The sequence below is a fragment of the Monomorium pharaonis genome, chromosome 2 (genome assembly GCF_013373865.1).
Source record: "Monomorium pharaonis isolate MP-MQ-018 chromosome 2, ASM1337386v2, whole genome shotgun sequence".
Lineage (NCBI taxonomy): Eukaryota > Metazoa > Arthropoda > Insecta > Hymenoptera > Formicidae > Monomorium > Monomorium pharaonis.
Genome location: NC_050468.1, coordinates 1,622,077 through 1,643,828, shown reverse-complemented (window position 1 = coordinate 1,643,828; position 21,752 = coordinate 1,622,077). Strand labels below are relative to the sequence as shown.

The window sequence follows — 21,752 nt, the reverse complement described above, 5'->3', positions numbered from 1 at the left end:
TATCCCTAGTATGAATATTTCACGTTGATTATCCATCGCTAATACGAATAGTTATGCCAACACTGAGCTTAATAATTTTTATGCAATGTTTCTCATCAAAACTTTAATTTCAGTAACAATTTCAAATAATATTATTAACAAAACATTATTAATTTATATACGAATAAATTATATTATTAAAATTATAGTTTTTAAACGTATAAAGTTTTGTATGTAACATGTGCTGCACTAGGTCCAGCATAGCAACGACAAACAAATCCGACAAGGCTTGCCACTTTTATGCTTCAGCACGTTTGGCTATCTGGGATTACATATACCGGGAGTCCCAGAGCATACTGGTCACTGTTCATAAAAAGGTAGATGGGATCGAGATGAACATAAAAGTTCAATATTGTTGTGGGTTTGGTCTGCTAATAATCAAGATATAAATTTTTTAAATTATGCGAATGAGAGCGCGTCGAAGGAAGGGCTCGAGCCGCTCGAGCCATAGCACGGCCTACTGTTTCAAGCATTGGCTGCCGGCGGCGGCGGGGGAAAGAAGGAGAAGCGTGGCGTCGTCGCCGTTCCCACGTCTCGCCGCACCGCGCCTAAGCTCGCGTCGATGGCTGCTACGCACACTCGCGATTACATGACGAGATTATAAATTATTAATAAAAATAGGACAAATTTAAATCGTAATAAACTTTTGTAAATAAGAAAGTCGAAAGAGAGAAAGCGATGGAAACGTATGGAACCTGCAAATAATATAATATTTGCCGCATCAAATTCTCTCGTTTTTTATAGAATATTAAATTAACGAAGATTTATCATGATTGATTCTTTATACATTCTCCTTTTGTAACCATCTTATTAGAAAATTACGAAATGCACGAAATACTATCCCTAATATGCACTCTTTGTAAAATAACACGATAGAAAAATATTCACGTTTGATCTGACGACTTCAGGATAAATTATTCGATGCAACTTCTACGGTGATTATAGGTAATTAGAGATTAATGTTATGTCAAGTATCGTTAGTATGGTTAACTAGAAATGATTTTCTCTATATGTGATAGAGAACTTCGAATTTCTTCTATCGTTAATACATTATAAGTCACTGAAAATCTGTCGTAATTAATAACGCAAATAAAGGTAGAAGAAACTGTAAGTTTTCTATGGTTATAAAAGAAAATCCTTCGTTGTGTTAACAATACATGATATTGAACATTAATTTTTAAGCATAATTATCGTAGCATTGCGCCTAAGCTATCGTGAAATCGTTACATTAAGAGGGAATATTTTTCTGTGTTATTACAAAGAGTGTAACATACTATGGATAAGTATTTCGCGCATTTTAGTATGACACCTTTCTCTCCCTCTCTCCCTCTCTCCCTCTCCCTCTCTCTCTCTCTCTCTCTCTCTCTCTCTCTCTCTCTCTCTCTCTCTCTCTCTCTCTCTCTCTCTCTCTCTCTCTCTCTCTCTCTCTCTTCCTCTCAAGCACTACGTAGTACACAAATACAATAAATATTACCACGTTTAACAACATTTTTAGTTTGTACTATTCTACTTTCATTATGTGTAATTTGAATAAATTTTAACAATTATCATTTCTTTATATTTTTAGTGTTACACACGATCGAAAAAAAAATTATCAAAAATTATCACTAAAACTGCGATAAATAATCAGCACAATACTTTCTTTCTGAGTGTCATATCGTGTTTAATGTTAAAAATGTTAAAAAATAGTAATCTTGTTAAAAAAATTTTATGACATTTAATGAAACTCTAATAATATTGATTGGAACTGTTGTTGAAAATGACGTTTATCGTGTTTCTGTAAATACTTTAGAGGGAAAGATATTCCTGCTAAATTACAAAGTATAAAAGTACAAAGTTCAATTTTACATACGAATCAAGAGTAAATAAAAAATTCAATAATGAATAAAAGAATTCAGAGTTTCTTCTACCTTTAATTGCATTATTAATTACGACAGATTTTCAGTGACTTATAATGTATTAACGATAGAAGAAATTCGAAGTTCTCTATCATATACAAGAGAAAATCATTTCTAGTTAACCATACTAACGATACTTCACATAACATTAATCTCTAATTACCTATAATTACCGTAGAAATTGTATCGAATAATTTATCCTGAAGTCGTTAGATCAAACGTGAATATTTTTCTATCGTGTTATTTTACAAAGAGTGCATATTAGGGATAGTATTTCGTGCATTTCGTAATTTTCTAATAAGATGGTTACGAAAGGAGAATGTATAAAAAATCAATCGTGATAAATCTTCGTTAATTTAATATTCCATAAAAAACGATGAGAGAATTTGATGCGGCAAATATTATATTATTTGCAGGTTCCATACGTTTCCATCGCTTTCTCTCTTTCGACTTTCTTATTTACAAAAGTTTATTACGATTTAAATTTGTCCTATTTTTATTAATAATTTATAATCTCGTCATGTAATCGCGAGTGTGCGTAGCAGCCATCGACGCAAGCTTAGGCGCGGTGCGGCGAGACGTGGGAACGGCGACGACGCCACGCTTCTCCTTCTTTCCCCCGCCGCCGCCGGCAGCCAATGCTTGAAACAGTAGGCCGTGCTATGGCTCGAGCGGCTCGAGCCCTTCCTTCGGCGCGCAAGGCGCGCTCTCATTCGCATAATTTAAAAAATTTATATCTCGATTATTAGCAGACCAAACCCACAACAATATTGAACTTTTATGTTCATCTCGATCCCATCTACCTTTTTATGAACAGTGACCAGTATGCTCTGGGACTCCCTGTATATACATATATGTATATATTTGTACATATAGATAATATAATTGTAAATAAAATAAATGTGATTGAAAATGCTGTGGAATAAAGGAAGGATATATTTGTAAATATAACCTTGAAAATGCTGAAAAACCTTAGCATTTTTGAGATTACATTTACAAATATATTCTTCTTTTATTCCACAGCATTTTCAATCACATTATTTTATTTACAATTATATTACAATTTTAATAGTATAATTAAAATGCCTTCAATATAAACACTTTGCTTTATATATGAATACACAAAATACTGATGTTAATGCATTGATAATAGCTATACCAAGATTGCCAAATTGTGCTGGAAATGGCTGAAACTACCAAAAGTTTAACGGAAAGTGGCGGAGCCAATCGAGAGCGGTATTGGCACAACTCTCCTTACAGGAACTCTATGCCAAGTGAACGCGCAGCGCGAGCCCGACCGTGCTCTTAACGCGAGTACGCGACTTGCGAGTATCCGAGATTATCAAATCTCAGAAACGGCTAAACCGATCGAGTTCTAACTAGGCTCAATCGAAAGCTTGGGGTCAATTTACATTAGAAAACTGTTTTTATTTTTCCTCTACATGCCCTATGAGTGGAGATATTGTGCTTTCCAGCAAGACACAGTGTAACACAGTATCTACTAGTGTGAATGAGACACACTGATATGTTTTTTCTCACAATAATGGATATTGTGTTATACTGTGTCTTGCTGGAAAGCACACATCGTGACGCAAAGTCCGAAATGCCAAAATTTCATTTAAGATACGTCGTCGTCATTGGGTGTTTACGATAATGGGTATCCGAGTAATTTTCTCTAGGACCGAAATATATGATAAGCACAACCATCTACTATCATCATGATTCGTGACAACTCAATGCTGTCCGGTATAGCCAAATCATCACGAGCATATTGCGAGTTTCGTGAGTTTGTAGCAGGTAACCTAAAAAGTACGACATAAATAATTTGATTATTACAATTAAAAATAATCTGTTTTTAATGTATGATAAGATTATTAACTTTAAAATAGTAATTATATGTAACACAATCATGTATTTTTAAAGTATTGTCTAAAGTAATATTAAAGATTATTTTATTTACAAATATTTATTTTGTCTATCAAGTTTCTATCATAACGGTATTATTTCAAAACCTAATATAATATTTTAATTAAACATTGATTCTCAATAAATGTTATTATTTATTATTAACTAACATATATATTAGAAAAGTCATCTTTTATTAAACGGATGGTGTTAACACTTTGAAACAAATGAGATAAATTATGTAAAATTACTAAATAAATCATTATTAATAATATTTTTTAGATTACAAGTAAAATAAAAATTTAAGTATAAATATTTTTCTTTCTTGTAACAACTGTTAATGATAAGTTGCATGGTGTTATCATTATTTTAAAAAATCATATATCTTTATGTATAAATATTATGCATGAATATTTCACTAATGTGAAACTAATAATAATGTTTACAATAAATTTTTTTAATTTGTAATACAAGTGCATAGTAAATTAAGATATACTGTAAACAGATATACGTTAGATATGCGTTAGATATACGTTATAATAGAAACTTGATAGACAAATTAATAAATAAAATATTTGTAAATAAAATAATCTCTTTAATATTACTTTAGACAATACTTTAAAAATACATGATTGTGTTATATAATTACTATTTTAATGAAGTTAATAATCTTACCATACATTAAAAACAGATTATTTTTAATTGTAATAATCAAATTATTTATGTCGTACTTTTTAGGTTACCTGCTACAAACTCACGGAACTCGCAACTCGCAACTTGCTCGTGATGATTTGGCTATACCGGACAGCATTGAGTTGTCACGAATCATGATGATAGTAGATGGTTGTGCTTATCATATATTTCGGTCCTAGAGAAAATTACTCAGATAGCCATTATCGTAAACACCCATTATCATCATCATCGTCAACCTTGTAGGTATCTCTACGGATGTAGACATGAGAGACGAAATTCCATCTCGCACATCTGGTACCATGTGGCGTTCGCATCGTAACTATAGCACCGTGTATAAGTCACGTGGATCGCCAGTGGTTCACTCGCGCCACGCGTCAGTTTGCGTGTGATGTGCAATGTAAGGTTATATGTTGAGGTTATATTATGAATGACAATTTTGTGAAGCATTGTGAAGTGCATTGTTATACCGTTTGATGTATCTATCAACAATAATTTTAATTTTAACAAAGTTTTGATAAATTTCGGGAGACATGATAGTGGATCGCTGTAAGTGACGCGCAGCATGAGATTATGGCTGCGGAGATGTTTGGGCGCTCACGCGCTGTAAGTGCTTATAAGCATCGCCTATGCCGTTCACTTTGACCACGGTATAGGAAAGAACAGTAGGCTCACTCGGCATCGGTGTCCTTGATCTCATGACTAAAATATCCGCCATATTGTTGTGCGCGGATTTCAATCATTGGTGCAAGTTTTCAACCGCCAGCACCAAAATGGTCCCATTGGTGGGGACACGTACAATATACTTTGTCGCCATATTGTTGGTTGTGTATTGGTCTGTTCTTTCTACCTGCACTGTTGCACTGGTGCAATAAGTTAGAATGAGAAAAAATATACTTGTCTTACTTTAACTTATTGCACCAGTACAACAGTGCAGCTAGAAAGAACAGACCATATATCGTGCGCATAAGTCATGCGTAAAGGACGACCATTAGCGCGATTTTCAACAGAGTGAGCCTACTGTTTTTTCCTATACTGTGCTTTGGCGTTGTAAGCGCTCATGAGATGCAGTCATGACATCATAATTCATGCTCACAAACGCTTATTTCATCGAGGTAGGGGTAGAGCAGCGAAAGCGTGAGCGCTAACACGTGCTTATGGGCCAAAGGAAACACTAGTTAAGACGAGATGAATTCGGAAAAAATATTAATATATTTAGGAGATGCTGAAAGTGGAAATAAATACATGTTTTACGCGTCTCCAGATGAGGCTGCGCAGCTTAAAAGTGGTAAGTTTACTTATAGTTTTAATTAATTGTAATTTTTATCAACGCGTGCGTGTGTTGGGTGTTAGGTTAGGTTAGGTTAGGTTAGGTTAGGTTAGATTAGGTTAGGTTAGGTTGTATTTAATAATTTTTATTACTACTCAAAATAAAATAATTTTTTTTTAATAAAAGTCAAAAAACAATAGAGGATCACACAAATCCGTAAAAAAAAATTATACAAAAATTACTGAACAAAAAATTGCATATTTTTGTGCATAAATTTCTGCAGTTTTTACAGATTTTTGTACAAAGTTTTCGCTTTCAGAATTTTTCTGCAGAGTATTTTGCAGAATTTTATGTAATGTTATCTGAAGTTTTTTGCCTTTAGAAAAAATTACATAAAATTCTGCAGAAAATATTCTGCAGAAAAATTTTGAAGGCGAAAACTTTGTACAAAAATCTGTAAAAGCTGCAGAAATTCATGCACAAAAATATGCAATGTTTTGTGCAGTAATTTTTGTATAACTTTTTCCTACGGGAATTGACAAGATATATATTATTATATTATCCCAATCAGCAAAACAATATTAAAAAAATGTTTTCAATAATATTTAAAAAACATTTTAAAAAACATTTCTAAAAACGTCAAAAATAATGAGATAAGTTCTCTTTTTTAAATTAGAAAAATGTTTTTTTAATGTTTGGACAAATATTTTTGTAATATTTAATAAACATTTGCTTTAAAATTTAAGAAAATGTTTTTTTGACATTTGGTAAATGAATTTTTTAATATTTACTAAACATATTTACAACAAAAGCAAAAAATTGATTGCATTATTAAATAATTTTGATAAATTCAACGTAACCTCACCAACCTAATAAATTTCTACGATAATTTGATAAAGGGGAGAAGACTATACATGTTTCAGCCCAGCCACAGTACCCGTTAGGACATGTTTAATTTCTGCGCCTGAAAAAATGGTCACCCATCCAAGTATCAATCACTCCTGACGTTGCTTGACTTTGAAGATCGTACGCATCCTAATGTTTCGTGATGATCCATGAATACTTTATGTTAATGGATACATATTTGTTATAGATTATTTCAATAGATGTTGTCAGAAGGGTGAAACATGTATAGTTAACTTATATTTTTATAAATACATTTAAAGTTTACCATTTTTTACGGATTTTCACATATGCGAAATAGTATGTGAAATATGAAAAGATCTATTTTTGCTGTGTTTGTAAAAAAATAAAAAAATAGATATTATTTCTTATAATTTTTAAATATTGTTAATATGCCATTGTTTCATAAGTGCAATGTTGTCTTAATCTCCACTTTCTTTATGTTCCGATGTTTCAATCTTTCATTACATAGATTCACTTCCTCTTTACACTTGATTTACATTACATATATAGTAAAGCTTCCCAAACATAATTTAAATATTTTTTAAAATATTTTAAACAATTTTTTTAATGTGAAATAATTATTACAGAAACATAAAATAAGTGTTACGTAAATATTATTTTAAACAATTTATTAAAATCTTAAATTAATATTAAAAAATATTAATTAAATATTATATAAATATGTGTCCTAGATTATTATTTCAAATAATTAATTATTGTAACATGAATATTAAATCAATATTAAATAAACATTTTAAAAATATTTTTTAAAATATTTTTTTAAAGGTTTAAATAAATATTACATAAATATTAAAAAAATGTTATGTAAATATTATTTTAAACGTTTCATTAAAATGTTAAATTGATATTAAATAAATATTGTTAAAATGCGCGCTTCTCTGAATCAACGCGATCGACGAATTGATTTCGGGTAATACTAATAGATGGCGAGATTAACATCCGCATATTTTTTACAAGATTTTTTAAAAAATTTAAATAAATATTATATAAATATTTAATAAATGTTATGTAAACATTATTTTAAACATCCCAATCAGCAAGCAATATTTTATAAATGTTTTTTAAATATTTATTTTTGATTATTTTTACATTATTAGCGTTTATTGTACAAATAATATTTATTTAATATTTATTAAACATTTATTTTATATTAATTAATTATTTTAAAGTAATGATTAAAAAAAATATTTATAAAACAATTTTTTAATGTTTATTTAATATTTAAAAATTATTAATTTTTTATTCAAAATAGTAGTTAAAAAAATTATTTATGTAACATTTATTTAATGTTTATTCAAAATTTATTTTAAATTTAAAAGAATATTTAAAATAATATTTAAAAAATATTAATTTAATATTAATTTAATATTTATATTTTAATAATTAATTATTTAAAATAATCATTTAAGGAAAATATTTATGTAATATTTAATTAATATTTATTTAATATTAATTTAACATTTTAATGAAACGTTTAAAATAATGTTTACATAACATTTACTTAATATTTATGTAATATTTATTTAAACCTTTAAAAAAATATTTTAAAAAACATTTAAAAAATGTTTATTTAATATTGATTTAATATTCATGTTACAATAATTAATTATTTGAAATAATAATCTAGGACATATATTTATATAATATTTAACTAATATTTTTTAATATTAATTTAAGATTTTAATAAACTGTTTAAAATAATATTTACGTAACATTTATTTTATGTTTCTGTAATAATTATTTCACATTTAAAAAGTTGTTTAAAATAATATTTAAAAAAATATTTAAATTATGATTGGGAAGCTTCACTAATTATGCGTAAATCAAGTGTAAAGAGGAAGTGAATCTATGTAATGAAAAAGTCACAAAAGCGTATAAATAATGCATATAAAAATAATTCAAATATCCAATCAGCAAAACAATATTAAAAAAATGTTTTTAATAATATTTAAAAAAACATTTTAAAAAACAACCTCTGAGGCATAGATTGAAACATCGGAACATAAAGAAAGTGGAGATTAAGACAACATTGCACTTATTGAAACAATATGGCATATTAACAATACTCAATAATTATAAGAAATGACATCTATTTATTATTTTTTTAAGAACAGAGCAAAAATATATTTTTTCATATTTCGTATATGTGAAAATCAATAAAAAATTGTAATAATTTATATTTATTTATAAAAATATAAGTTAACTATACATGTTTCATCCTTTTGACAACATCTATTGAAATAATCTATAACAAATATGTATCCATTAACATAAAGTATTCATGGATCATCACGAAGCATTAGGATGCGTACAATCTTCGAAGTCAAGCAACGTCGGGAGTGATTGACACTTGGATGGGTCCGTTTTTTCAGGCGCAGAAATTAAACATGTTCTAACAGGTACTGTGGCTTGACTGAAACATGTATAGTCTTCTTTCCTTTACAAAATTATCGTAGAAATTTATTAGATTGGTAAGATTACGTTGAATTTATCAAAATTATTTAATAATGCAATCAATTTTTGTTGTTGTAAATATGTTTAGTAAATATTAAAAAAATCATTTACCAAATGTCAAAAAAACATTTTCTTGAATTTTAAAACAAATCTTTATTAAATGTTAAAAAAATATTTGTTTAAACATTTAAAAAAACGTTTTTCTAATTTAAAAAAGGGAACTTATTTCATTATTTTTAACGTTTTTAGAAATGTTTTTTTAAATGTTTTTTAAATATTATTGAAAACATTTTTTAAATATTGTTTTGCTGATTGGGATAATATAATATAGTTCAAGAATGTGGCCGTATTATTCTGTACGTTGTGTGTGTGTGGGTGGGGGAGAAGAGGGAGTGCAAAAAATATTTGTTTTTATAGTTAACTTTTCTTGAAACAGATATCAATATTTAATTTTCTTTTCTTTTGTAGCTAATGAATGATTTACTTGGAACCAAGCCGTTTATGTCGCCGCTAGCAACCACATCATCAACTGGTAAAAGAACTTTCAGTGAGTCTGAATGCAGCACATTCAATAGTCCATCTGATGCACAGCACTGTAGAGGAACCTCAACATAGTAAGCTGCTAATTACATATTTCATTATGTTTTCATTAAGAAGTTATATAATTATACTGTTATAATTTTTACTTATTTTAGAAAAAGAAAACAAATTTGTACAACCACACTGAGAAAAATGTCCAATGGTTTTGATTGGAAATAACCGTTTTAGTCTTTTTCCAATCATTTTGTAATCGGAAAATTCAACGGATACAAAACGATCAATATTTTTATCCGCTGAAATGCAATTTTCGATAAAATGCAAACAGAAAATGCAATGCCATAAGTCTATCCATTAAAATTTTATAAGATATACCGACAACTTAGTAGGACATTACATTTGAACGGATACAAAGTGGTTTGTCCGATAAAATAATATCCGATAAGGTATACCAGATCCGACCCAAACAGTCGGTTAACTAGCGTAATAATTTAATCGGATAATAGTAGTTCGCAAAATGGTAGGCGAGGACGCAGCGCTTCTTCTCGTGAAAAAATTTACATCAAAAAACCTGTAAGAAAAGACCACTCACGGCTTACCTAGCTGTAGCTGCACTAGCAGCAAAGTGTAATATATATTTTTTTATTACTTGAAGAGAGTTCCTGGACTTCTGCAATTCTTTGAGAGCTTCCGAGAATTGATAAAGATAATATAAAAAAAAATTTTAAGCCTCGATCCTTGGTCTTATGCGGTAGCCAGGAAGTAGCGACAAACCTAGTCATATTCGCAACTCGAATTTCCATACGAGTTTCCGATAGACTGTAAACGGATATTTTGTCCGTTTAATGTAATCGGAAATATCCATTTGTTACTTTTTCGACGGACAATCCAATTCTTTTTATTGGAAAAAACTTGGGAAATTTTTCTCAGTGCACCAACTGTACAAAATATAATCAATTAAGAAAATTAAAAAAAGATAGAGAAGTAATAGAAACATCTACTGAAAAAAGGCACCAAGAAAATATATAAATTCGAGAAAGACTTTTAAAATTTTTATAAAATTTGGTCGAGATTAAAAAAAAATAAAATTTTCATATCACTATATTTTCAATAATTTTTTGTTATTTTAATGTTCATAAGAGTACAAAAATTAGATACATATTTATAAAGTATTACATATTACAAACATATACTTTATTTTAATAGGATTCTTGCGATAGCGAAAATGTAATGTAATGTATGCTGAAGTAAATAAAGATTCTTTTGCTACTTTATTTTAAGATAAATACAAGTTATTTTTTTAGTTATTGATATAAAAGTCTATATATTTTGCTTGATATTTTTTTATATATTTCGCATTATTAGATTGTTACAAATCATATCTCGTTTAATTTGACCTGCATTTCTGTTTCTGTTTTTAATTATTGGTTGAATATCATAATTATCTTTTATGAAATTTAAATCTGCTATTGTAAAATCATCATTCCTAAGTAGACAAATGTTGTGTAAAACGCAACATGCCAATATAAAATCTGGCAAGCAATCAACACGGTCCATATCAAAAACAGTAAGTAAGCTAAATCTTCCTTCTTTAAGTAATCCGAATACTCGTTTAATTGCTATTCGTGTTGATGAATGACAGAAATTGTAATTTTTTTGTTTTGCTGTTAGGTGTTCATTATCACGGGGTCATTACATTGATCATTATTATGGATGGAATATGCTGCGTCGGCCACTAAATGAGAATTCTTCTGGAAACTTACGTGGATCATCTAAATAATCATGCACTTCTGATAAACAAAATACTTGTTAATCATGAACTGAGCTAACATGTCCAGCAAATCAATGAATGAATCGTAATTCATGATCACAAATAATATAAAATTATTATTATACTTAATACGTTAATATTTGATATACACTATTCTAAACAGCATACTTGTAATTGTATGGAATAATGTCCTTTCCTATTGATATAACATTCGGGATTAATTTTAGGTGCTCTGATATTTATATATATGCCGTCAGGCGAACCAATTACTTTTGGAAAACCATTGCTCGTTGCATATCCTTCAAAAATTTGTTGTACTCTGTCGTTTTTTAACCACTTAATAAAAGTTGGAGTAATATTTACGAGAGCTTTTGTAACTCTTCTTACAGATTGAAGTGCAGTTGTTTTTCCAACATTGAACTTTTCACAAACAGATCTAATAATAAAAATATAAAATAACAAAGTCTATTTTCATGCAAGCACAACGTAACTTAAGTATTACGGTAAGAATCTGTCCAGATAAACTTGCAAAGACACATGCATAAAGAAATAAACTGATCTGTTTTTGTTCAGTTTCTAAGGCCGGTTCTACAATATGTCGAATGTTGGAACGCAGCCGATGGTTCAATGAGAAAATTTTCTTTCGAAAATGAAATTTTTTTATTTGACCATCGGCTGCTTTTTGACATCCGACCACAATATACATATCATAGAAACCGGCCTAAGCGCTCACGGAAAACCGTGATCGCTCAAAATTGTTCATTTTAAGACGTATAAGTATTTATAAGCAAATATAGAGGATAAATAAATATTAATTTCAACGATATTTGCATAGTACATAAATACAACTAACATCTTTTACACAATTTCTAAGTTTGTTGCTGGCTCATATATAACCCATCCCAGCCCGGTACGGTATGAACATTTTCAAAACTTGAATTCTGATGGTTTCTAGGTCAATCTGAACCCTACCGTAGAAAATTAGGAAAGTTAAAACATTAATTATTATATAATACCGATATGAATCCGGTGTAGCCATTTTTCATATACAACCCTGCTCAAGAAAATGTGTAACTGTATAAAACAACTGTATAAAACATTACTCGAAATCAATCATAACTTATATAGCTGTATCCAGTTCTATCAAAAGCTTTTCGAGCAATGATAGAATTTCTATCATGTTTAATCATGTTTGACCAGTTTTGTAATTCTATCATAATTATCTTATTGTTTATCACGACTATATCACACACAACCTATCAGGTTGCATTCAGGATTTATAATAAAGGAAATTTCGTACTCGGTAATTAAGGTTAATATGAAAAACATAATTTACTTTAGATTATCATATATATTGTATATAAAAATTTACTTTGAAAATTACATCATAGTTTATGGGGACTGTCATACAAATCCTATTAAATTGTATTCGCGTCTTACGATAAAGGCCAGTTTAGGCTTGTTGTGCCACTTATTAAGAGACACGGTATTTGGGGACCGCTGTTCTAACTCTTCGGGATCAGGTTCTGTGAGAGATAAAGCCGGTAGTGGTTTTAACACTATATATTCTTTCAAATAACTTACACTGATTCGTTACTTAATAAACCCGTGACAATGTAGCGTCGAGCGACATACGTTAGTCGCTGAATGGTGTATAAATGAGCTTGCTCGTTATCTTTACATCGGTGTTTACATACACCGATTTTTGGCGTATAATCGGGGAGGGTACTTCCGCGGTCACTTGTCTTCGGTCAGTGCATTTGCTTAGCCAGCAATTGCTGGCTACGCAGATTTCATCCCAAAATCAGGACCACCCCAAAATTTTGGGCGTTGTTTATTAAGGGGTTAAATCACTAGAATTTTCAAAAAATGGAAAAAAATTTTTTTTGCTTAAAAGGTGCCTAGGGATCTTAGAAATAAGATACAACATTATTTATAAGGGGGGGAATTTTTTAAGTGCCTGTATTTTGATCCCGACCAAAGTCACCTGCTGCGCGCTCAGAGCAGGTATAAAACTCGGCGCGACGCGCTACAATTTTTATTATTTGGACCAAAAAAGAAGAAAAGAAGAAGAACAGAAGAATGTCAATTTGAAAGGCCAGTTACAGGGCAGGCATCACAGATTAAAAATATATCAAAAATTTTCATGATTTTCTCATAAGTAAAACTTTAAACGCGTTTTTCTCAAAACTACTTTTTTCGAGCCAGCCGGAAACATAACTCGCTCAATTCTTTACCGATTTGCTTGAAATTTTTACTATACATTCTAAACAACATTATCTAAAGAAAGACGTACAGATTTTTTTTTATGATGCATATTTCTTTAGTTATAAACAATTTAGTGCCTATTTTTTTAGGTGAAAATTAGACTTTTTTTCAAATGTCCACCATTTTTGCAAAAAGTGATATAAAAAAAAATCCGTACGTCTTTATCGAGCTTTTTATATGTAAAACTAAAAAAACTTTTAATTTTTGTTCTAAGTTCAAAATTGGAGGAGAAACTTTTCTGGCCGCAGAGCACTTCGTGTCGACGAGCGTTGCCATCAACCAGCTGTACAAATGGCATTTTGTTTTTAATTGCCTTATAAAAATTTATTCTCACACTTTGATGTATAGGCAATAAAGACCCATAAACATATTTTTTATTTTTGTCATTGTTTTCCCGGAAAAAATTCTTAAAATTAGGTTACTTTTCGACGCTCTAGAGTGGTTTAACCCCTTAAGCCACCGGATGCATTGCCCGGTGCGACGTCCGGTATATAGGCCGAGCGATGTTGCACGCGCGAGGTGTCACTTGACACCTTTATCGCTTGCGACATTCTTGGTGTAAGTGCATCACACTTACAACAGGCTCAACAATAGGTTGATATGAAAAACGTAATGTACTGTCTACTCCCCCCCTTCCCTCCCCCCTCCCTCCCTACCTAAAGAGACACTTACCTGGTAGATAAGTTTACCAAGAAGTTGAAACCACCAGCCCTAAGAGAATGAGATATTAAAAATTGCTTCCTTATAAACAGAAAAAAGAAAGAGAGCTGGCAAATTATTCGGTTTAGCGGCGCCAAGTTTTTGTAGTAAAATTTGTATTAAAATATTTATTTGTAATATTTGTACAAATAATTATTTGTAAAAGTGGATGTTTTAGTTCGTATAAACATCCATTTTCATAGTTGGCGCATTTTCTTCGTATCATTACTTTTGTAGAGAAAATTAACTTTTTGTTGTTTTGGGGGGAAAAGAGAATTTTATTAGAATTTCGTACATTTATAGTGCCAAATTAAGATTATTTTGTACAAAAATAGATTTTTGAGGGCGTTTCATGCGCGCGTATACTTGGCGCGTTTTTATACCTTTTTTTAAAAAGGTATTATATACGAAAAACCTTATTAATGGTTAAATCTTTATTGTAAACTACCTCATACAAATCCTATAAAGTTGTATCCGGGTTTTACGATAAAGTGAAGTTCGTGCATGGCAATCAAGTTTAATGTGAAGAACATTATTGACCGTCTATAACATTTTATATAAAAGTCCTTACCAATTAAATCATTGTTTATTGCGAATATGTGATACAAATCTTATATAAAGTAATATCAAGAGGCATGGTAGTACCTCGCGCCAAGTGTACGTGCACGAAGCACTGCCGTGCCTCTATCAAGAGTTCTATTTACGCGAGTTTGCGTACGGCGTATTTACTGCCGTTTGCGAGATTCCGTAGATTATGGAATCTCAATAACGGCTAAATCGATTGATTTCTAAATAAGCTTAATGGATACCCAAATAGCAAGCTCACGTCATTTTGACGTCGAAAAATGGTCATTTACTGACTAATCTTGATATCACAAAATGACGCCCTTATAACGTTAAAATGACGGTCGAATGTCACAAATTCCTGACGTCATGAAATATACCGTATTTTGACGTCATGAAATGTACCGTGTTTTGACGTCATGGAATGACGTAGTCCTTTTTTAAATAATATATTTATGACGTAATTAAAGGCCGTTGCACAATGCAAGGCGATAGCGATAGAAACAGAAGAAAATATTTCCAATAAGTTGAAATTTATTACCTGTGGTTATTCCCTGTTCTTATTCCCTTCCAATCGCTATCACCTAATATTATGCAAGGGCCTTAAGACGCAAATACAGTAAAAAATAAATATATACACATGTGTAATATATAATATATGTATATATATACATATATATAATATATTTGAGATTTGATACAAAATGAGCAACACCATCAGCCTTCGACAACTTAACTCAAATACTTATTGCACTTTTACAAATCTTTTGGCAATTAAATTAAAAACTATACTTACACTTCACTTATTTAAATAGAATGTATTTAATTAAGGCTCTAGAGATATAGGTATAGTCACTAACCGCCATTTTCTGTCCAACCGTAACTTTTCGATCTCGCGATTAATATATAAATTTAACTTAAATATCGAGTTTAACAAAATCAATATTTAAGTACATTTTTAGATTAATCGCGAGAAGCTGTCGCGCGTTTTCCTTCAGTTCCGCCCTGCGGTCATGAAGGCGGCTATAAAAATCGGCCGCCTCGTCTGACACTCAAGCAGAGTATAACCAGGAGATCACGGTCACCAGCGGAGATCGCATCCTCTCTCGTTCCGGTTACTTTCACTGGAAGACCGATGAGCGGTTGAACGTTTGAAAGTCGAGAAAGCCGTTCTCCGCGATCGCGCCATCTATATACTGTATAGATGCCGCTCACGGTTGTAATCGATAACAAGGGAATTGATGATGGCAGAGAATAGGGAAAGTGAAAGGGCTGTGACGCGGATCAAAACGGTACGAAAACGAAAGAGAGGATGGACGTTCCCTCGAATGCCTCCTAAGTTGTCGTTGAGTGATCTGTGAGATTTATCACGAATGTTGGGCGCCAGACGCGCTCTTTCGTTATTTTTCTATTGTGTTATGAACAAAGAGTGTAAAATATTATGTGGGTATATCCCGCATTTTGTAATTTTCTAACTAAATATTTACGAAAAGAGAATGTATGAAGAATCAATCGCAGATATTAATCGTAACAAACCTTTGTTAATTTAACATTTTATGGAAAAAAACGATAAGAAACGATGAGAGAATTTGATGCGGCAAATATTATAATACACTTGTAAAAGAAAATTATCAATTTGAGAATCAGTCGTGAATTTATGGTAATTTTTTATCAATGTTTTCATCAAGGATTTATCAATACGATACAATTCGATAAGAAACAAAGTTAGAAATGTATGATACTGTAAATAAGATATTTATGAAAAAGAAAGAATCTATCGTGAATGTACGAAAAACTTTTAAATTTACTTATTCACAATTACGATAGAAATTAGATTATTTGTAGATTCCATAAGTTTCTATTGCTTTCTCTCTTTCGACTTTCTTAATTACAGAAGTTTATTACGGTTTTAATTTGTCCTATCTTTGCTAACTCCTAATTTTGTCAAATAATCGCGAATGTGCGTAGCTGCCATCGCCACGAGTGTAGGCGCGGTGCGGCGAGACGCGAGGGCGGCGAAGCACAGGCAGCGGCGCCGTTTCTTCTTCTTCCCCTCGCCGCCGGCAGCCAATGCTCGACACAGTGAGCCGCGCTACAGGTCGAGCGTCTCGGCTCTTCACACGGCGCGCTCTCATTTGTAGAATTTGAAAAATTAATATCTCGATTATTGGTGGACCTTACCTAAGACAATATTGAACATTTATGTTCATCTCGATTCCGTCTATCTTTCTATTACGGATGGCTTCCGGTTACATTTCACCCTGTATATAAAATCTTTGGCAAGTAAACTATCCAACAATTATTGTACTTTCACAGATTTGAAAAGAATGTTTTTAATCTTTGGCAACTTAACTAAAAAGTCCTTATCGCACTTCTACACATTTTTTTACAACTAAATTAAAAGTTATACTTATAGCGAATTCGGTTGCTTGCGCTAATGCGCACTGACAAGGGAACGGACAGAACTGTCCCTCACCGATTTTAATGAGCTTTGGATATGTTGTAGAACATAAAAAAATATTAGACCCATATTTTTTTTATCTGCGTATCTCGACGTTTAAGAGTTGAAACCACCCCTCGAAAATAATGCATTTTTTGTTTTTTGCGAATATCTTTGAAAATATAAGATTTATGAAAAAATGTTCTATACGAAAGTTTTATGGTATTTTATACTCTTTACAATAGTATATTTATATTTTTTAAAAATTTCAAATTTTTTAATTTGTCCCACCCTCACCCCCCTTTTTTCAACATTTTAAAAATTTTGTAAAGACAAAAATTGAAGAGCATTAAAAGCTGAATCCACCCATATATAATAACATATGGGTTCCATCATGCTCAATTATTAGCAAAACGAAATAGTAATCACATGCATATTGTAGGAAGCGAATTTGCGAGCAAAGCGTTAACGTTTGTTTGGATATTTTCGTGTGTGTCCTCGGTCGAGACGAACCGTATGAAACGCCGATTCGAATATCGGAGTCAGTCGTCGGAAGCCCGTCAAGCGATCGACACGCGACAGTAACGTGGTTATACAAAATTATAACTGAACCTGTTCACTTTTAATATACTACTTTAATAAAGCTACTTTTATATTTCACTCGCGCTATTGTTCTCTCGCCAATAAACTTACATTATTTTTTCATTTCCTACAACTTAATCTGGGGGCTCGTCCGGGATCTGGCGAGAATGTTCAGGTGGTGAGTGAGATGTGCGAATACTTTTAATTAGACTACGAGTGACGATGAGAGAAGAACGAACGAGGCAGGTGATCGAGATTTTGAAGACGACGACGAAGAAGACGATTATGTGAAAGACGATAAAGAAGACGAAGAAGATAAAACTATAAAAGTTAGAGCACGTTATAAAATCCCGTATAATCTGACCGCGTAACGAACAATTTGGAATTTTTGAAAAGGTCGAACGACAGGAGCGTGTGTTGTGTATATTGCAGTCGAATGGTCGATCGCAAACATCGGAGCAAGGTTGTTACGTATCTATATAAGAGGAAGGAAGATGTCTAATCCGACGACAAAAGATCCTCAATTGCTTACTGTAAACGAACTCAAAGATCTTTTGAAGCAAAAAGGCTTAAGTGTATCAGGAAATAAAAGTGAACTAATTAATCGACTTCTGGATGCTGATTTAGACGATGCGTGGCTCCGAAAAAATGCAAATGATGGAGATACAGCAACTACATATGTAGACGGAGATTTGCGGGACGATGGTGGGAGCGAGAGCCGAGAAGCGTTCGCTGGGGGAGGCGACGGTGTCGACGGCTATAATGACTCGTTTCGTTTGAATGTGAGTGGCAGGAGGCTTCGACGTGACGACGAGGGACGAGAGGCGGGACAGCAGTGAGAAATCGAACTGTATCGTCGTGAGAAGGAATTAGCGGAGAGAGAACTTGCATTAGCAAGGCGCGAAATCGAATTTTTGCGTCAAAATCAGCGCGACCGCATGCCGGAGCAACGAACGCCTATCGTCGAGGAAACGTATTGCGCTCAACCTGCGAATGTGGAAATGACTCGACCTCCCGCACTGTCAAAAAAAATCGGTATAACCGCTATAGCTGATCTGTTGAACTATTTTGCCGGTGACTATGAAACCTTCGAAACATGGGAGAAACAAGTGAGGTTTCTCAGAGCTACGTATAGGCTGGACGACGACTTGACGAGGATTTTAATCGGTTCGAGACTCAAAGGGCGAGCTATGGAGTGGTTTCACTCGAAACCGGAGTACATCTGCATGACAGCGGATGAACTTCTTACCGAGCTGAGAAGTATGTTTTATCATCGACCTGACAGGATTGCGATGCGACATCAATTCGAAAGACGAGTATGGAAGAAAAACGAAACATTTCACAACTACGTACACGAAAAAATAATAATGGCGAATCGCATTAGCATGAGCGATGATGAAGTCTTAGGATACATTGTCGACGGCATACCGGATCTGGATCTTCGGAATATGGCTCGAGTCCAGCGATTTTCGACGAGGGACGAGATACTGCAGGCCTTCAGCGAGATTAGCCTGAGCGACAGAGGTGGTGCCTCTGCAACCGACAACGTGAAGGTCGGTGAGAAAAGGGACAGTGTCAAACGTACAGGTGGCAAGTATATCAGAACGGATGCAAACATGAAAAGTGAAAAAACCGCGAATGATAAGGAAGAGCGTAATATTATTATTAAGCGTTGTTACAATTACGGGTCGAAAGATCACGTGAGACAAGCGTGCCCAAATAAAGATCAGGGCCAAAAATGTTTTCGGTGTAACGAATACGGTCATATCGCGCGAGATTGTTCCGTTAAAATAAATTTTACGTCAGCGAATAGTTGTGCGATAGATCAACCGAAATGGCGAAAGGAAACTAAAGATGTACTAATTAATGACATTTCGGTTAGCGCGATTATCGATACGGGCAGCGACATCATGCGTGCGGACGAATAGATAAGAATCGGCGCGCCACCGCTTGAGAGCATCGCAACACCGTTCCGCGGTGTTGGCACTGAAAAGAACGCGACGTTAAGACGTTTCGGAGCAAAGCTTACAGTTGATGGAAACTCGTTTGAGATTCTAATTGATGTCGTTTCGGATGACCTCTTAAGGGGAAAATTACTAATCGGTAGAGATTTCCTTAATAAAGTTGAATTAAATATGAAGCATGGAAAGACCGTCATAAAGCCATTGGCTGACGACGGCGATGCGTTCGCGGAGGTTTGTCGCGTGGACGTGGGTGTCAGTCGCGAGGTCGATGGCGTTGAATTATCTCACGTGCAGAACGATGCTCACAGGCGAACGTTGCAATATCTTGTAGACCGATATAAACCCGATCGAACACACGAAGTTGATGTAAAAATGAAACTTATTCTAAAAGACGACGAACCAGTTTATCAGAAAGCGCGGAGATTATCGGTCGCCAAAAGAGTTGAAGTTAATGCGCAAATAGACGAATGGCTGAAAGACGGAGTCGTGCAGTCATCCGTTTCTGAGTACGCGAGTCCGATTGTATTAGTAAAAAAAAGGATGGTACAAATCGTCTTTGCGTTGATTATCGGCTGCTCAACAAAAAGATTATTAAAGATCGTTATCCTCTTCCGCTTATAGAAGATCAGTTAGACGCGTTGCAAAATGCAAAAGTTTTTAGTACATTAGATTTCAGGAATGGATTTTTTCACGTGCAAATAGACGAGTCAAGTAGAAAGTATACCGCATTTATAGTCCCCGACGGGCATTTCGAATTTCGCAGAGTGCCATTCGGTCTCTGTAATTCACCCGCTATCTTTCAGAAATTCGTTAATGTTGTGTTTAAAGATCTTATTTGTGAAGGCGTTGTGCTAGTCTACATGGATGATCTGATAATACCGTCGGTCGACTGTGAAGTCTGTCTGAAAAATCTTGAGCGTGTCTTAAATGCTGCTAGCCGATGCGGTTTAATTATTAATTGGAAGAAATGTAATTTGTTACAAACAGCAGTCGAATATTTGGGCCACGTGATTGGGGACGGATGTATTAGACCCTCGGAGCGTAAGATCAAAGCCGTGAAAAAATTTCCGACATCCGCTACAATTCGACAAATTCAATCATTTTTAGGACTGACAGGATATTTCCGCAAGTTCATTCCGGGATATTCAATGATCGCACGACCACTGTCGAATCTGTTGAAAGCCGGTGCAAAGTTCAAATTTGATGCGCGCGAGAGAGAATCTTTTAGTCAGCTGAAAAGTATATTAATTAATAAGCCAGTATTGAAATTGTACAGAATTGGTGCGGAAACCGAGCTGCACACCGATGCATCGATACACGGTTATGGTGCGATATTATTGCAACGCAGTAGTGACGACGCGGTGCATCCGATATATTATGCGAGTGGCAAAACGACCCCTGCCGAAACGAGGTATACAAACTACGAGCTGGAGGTCCTCGCTATTGTAAAATTGCTAAAGAAATTTAGAGTATATTTGCTAGGGATAGCTTTTAAGATTGTTACTGATTGCCGTACGTTTACGTTGACTATGTCAAAGAAAGATTTATGCGTTTGCGTTGCCAGATGGGCGCTCCTGCTCGAGGAATTCAATTATGAAATCGAACACCGCCCCGGAAAAAATATGTCTCACGTCGACGCGTTAAGTCGAAATCCGTTGCCTACGTGTTTTTTAATTGACGAAAGCGATAATGATATAACTGTTCGGCTAAAAAGGGCTCAAGATGACGAAGAGGTGCAGAAAAT

The 21,752-nt window shown here is 33.1% G+C and overlaps 1 protein-coding gene across 8 annotated transcripts in view; it reads left to right on the top strand.

Annotated features, from left to right (window-relative positions):
• Window positions 1-21,752, top strand: part of LOC105832304 — a 591,095-nt gene that overhangs the window by 296,518 nt on the left and 272,825 nt on the right. The window contains exons 1-2 of one of the 8 annotated variants that reach the window (XR_004962206.1): window positions 4,734-5,820; window positions 9,652-9,797. The exons of 6 other annotated variants lie outside the window; for them this stretch is intronic. The gene's annotated coding sequence lies outside the window, so the exon portion shown is untranslated. Of the gene's footprint in view, window positions 1-4,733; window positions 5,821-9,651; window positions 9,798-21,752 lie in introns of those variants that run through there. One more of the 8 variants, XR_004962207.1, reaches the window with a different exon arrangement.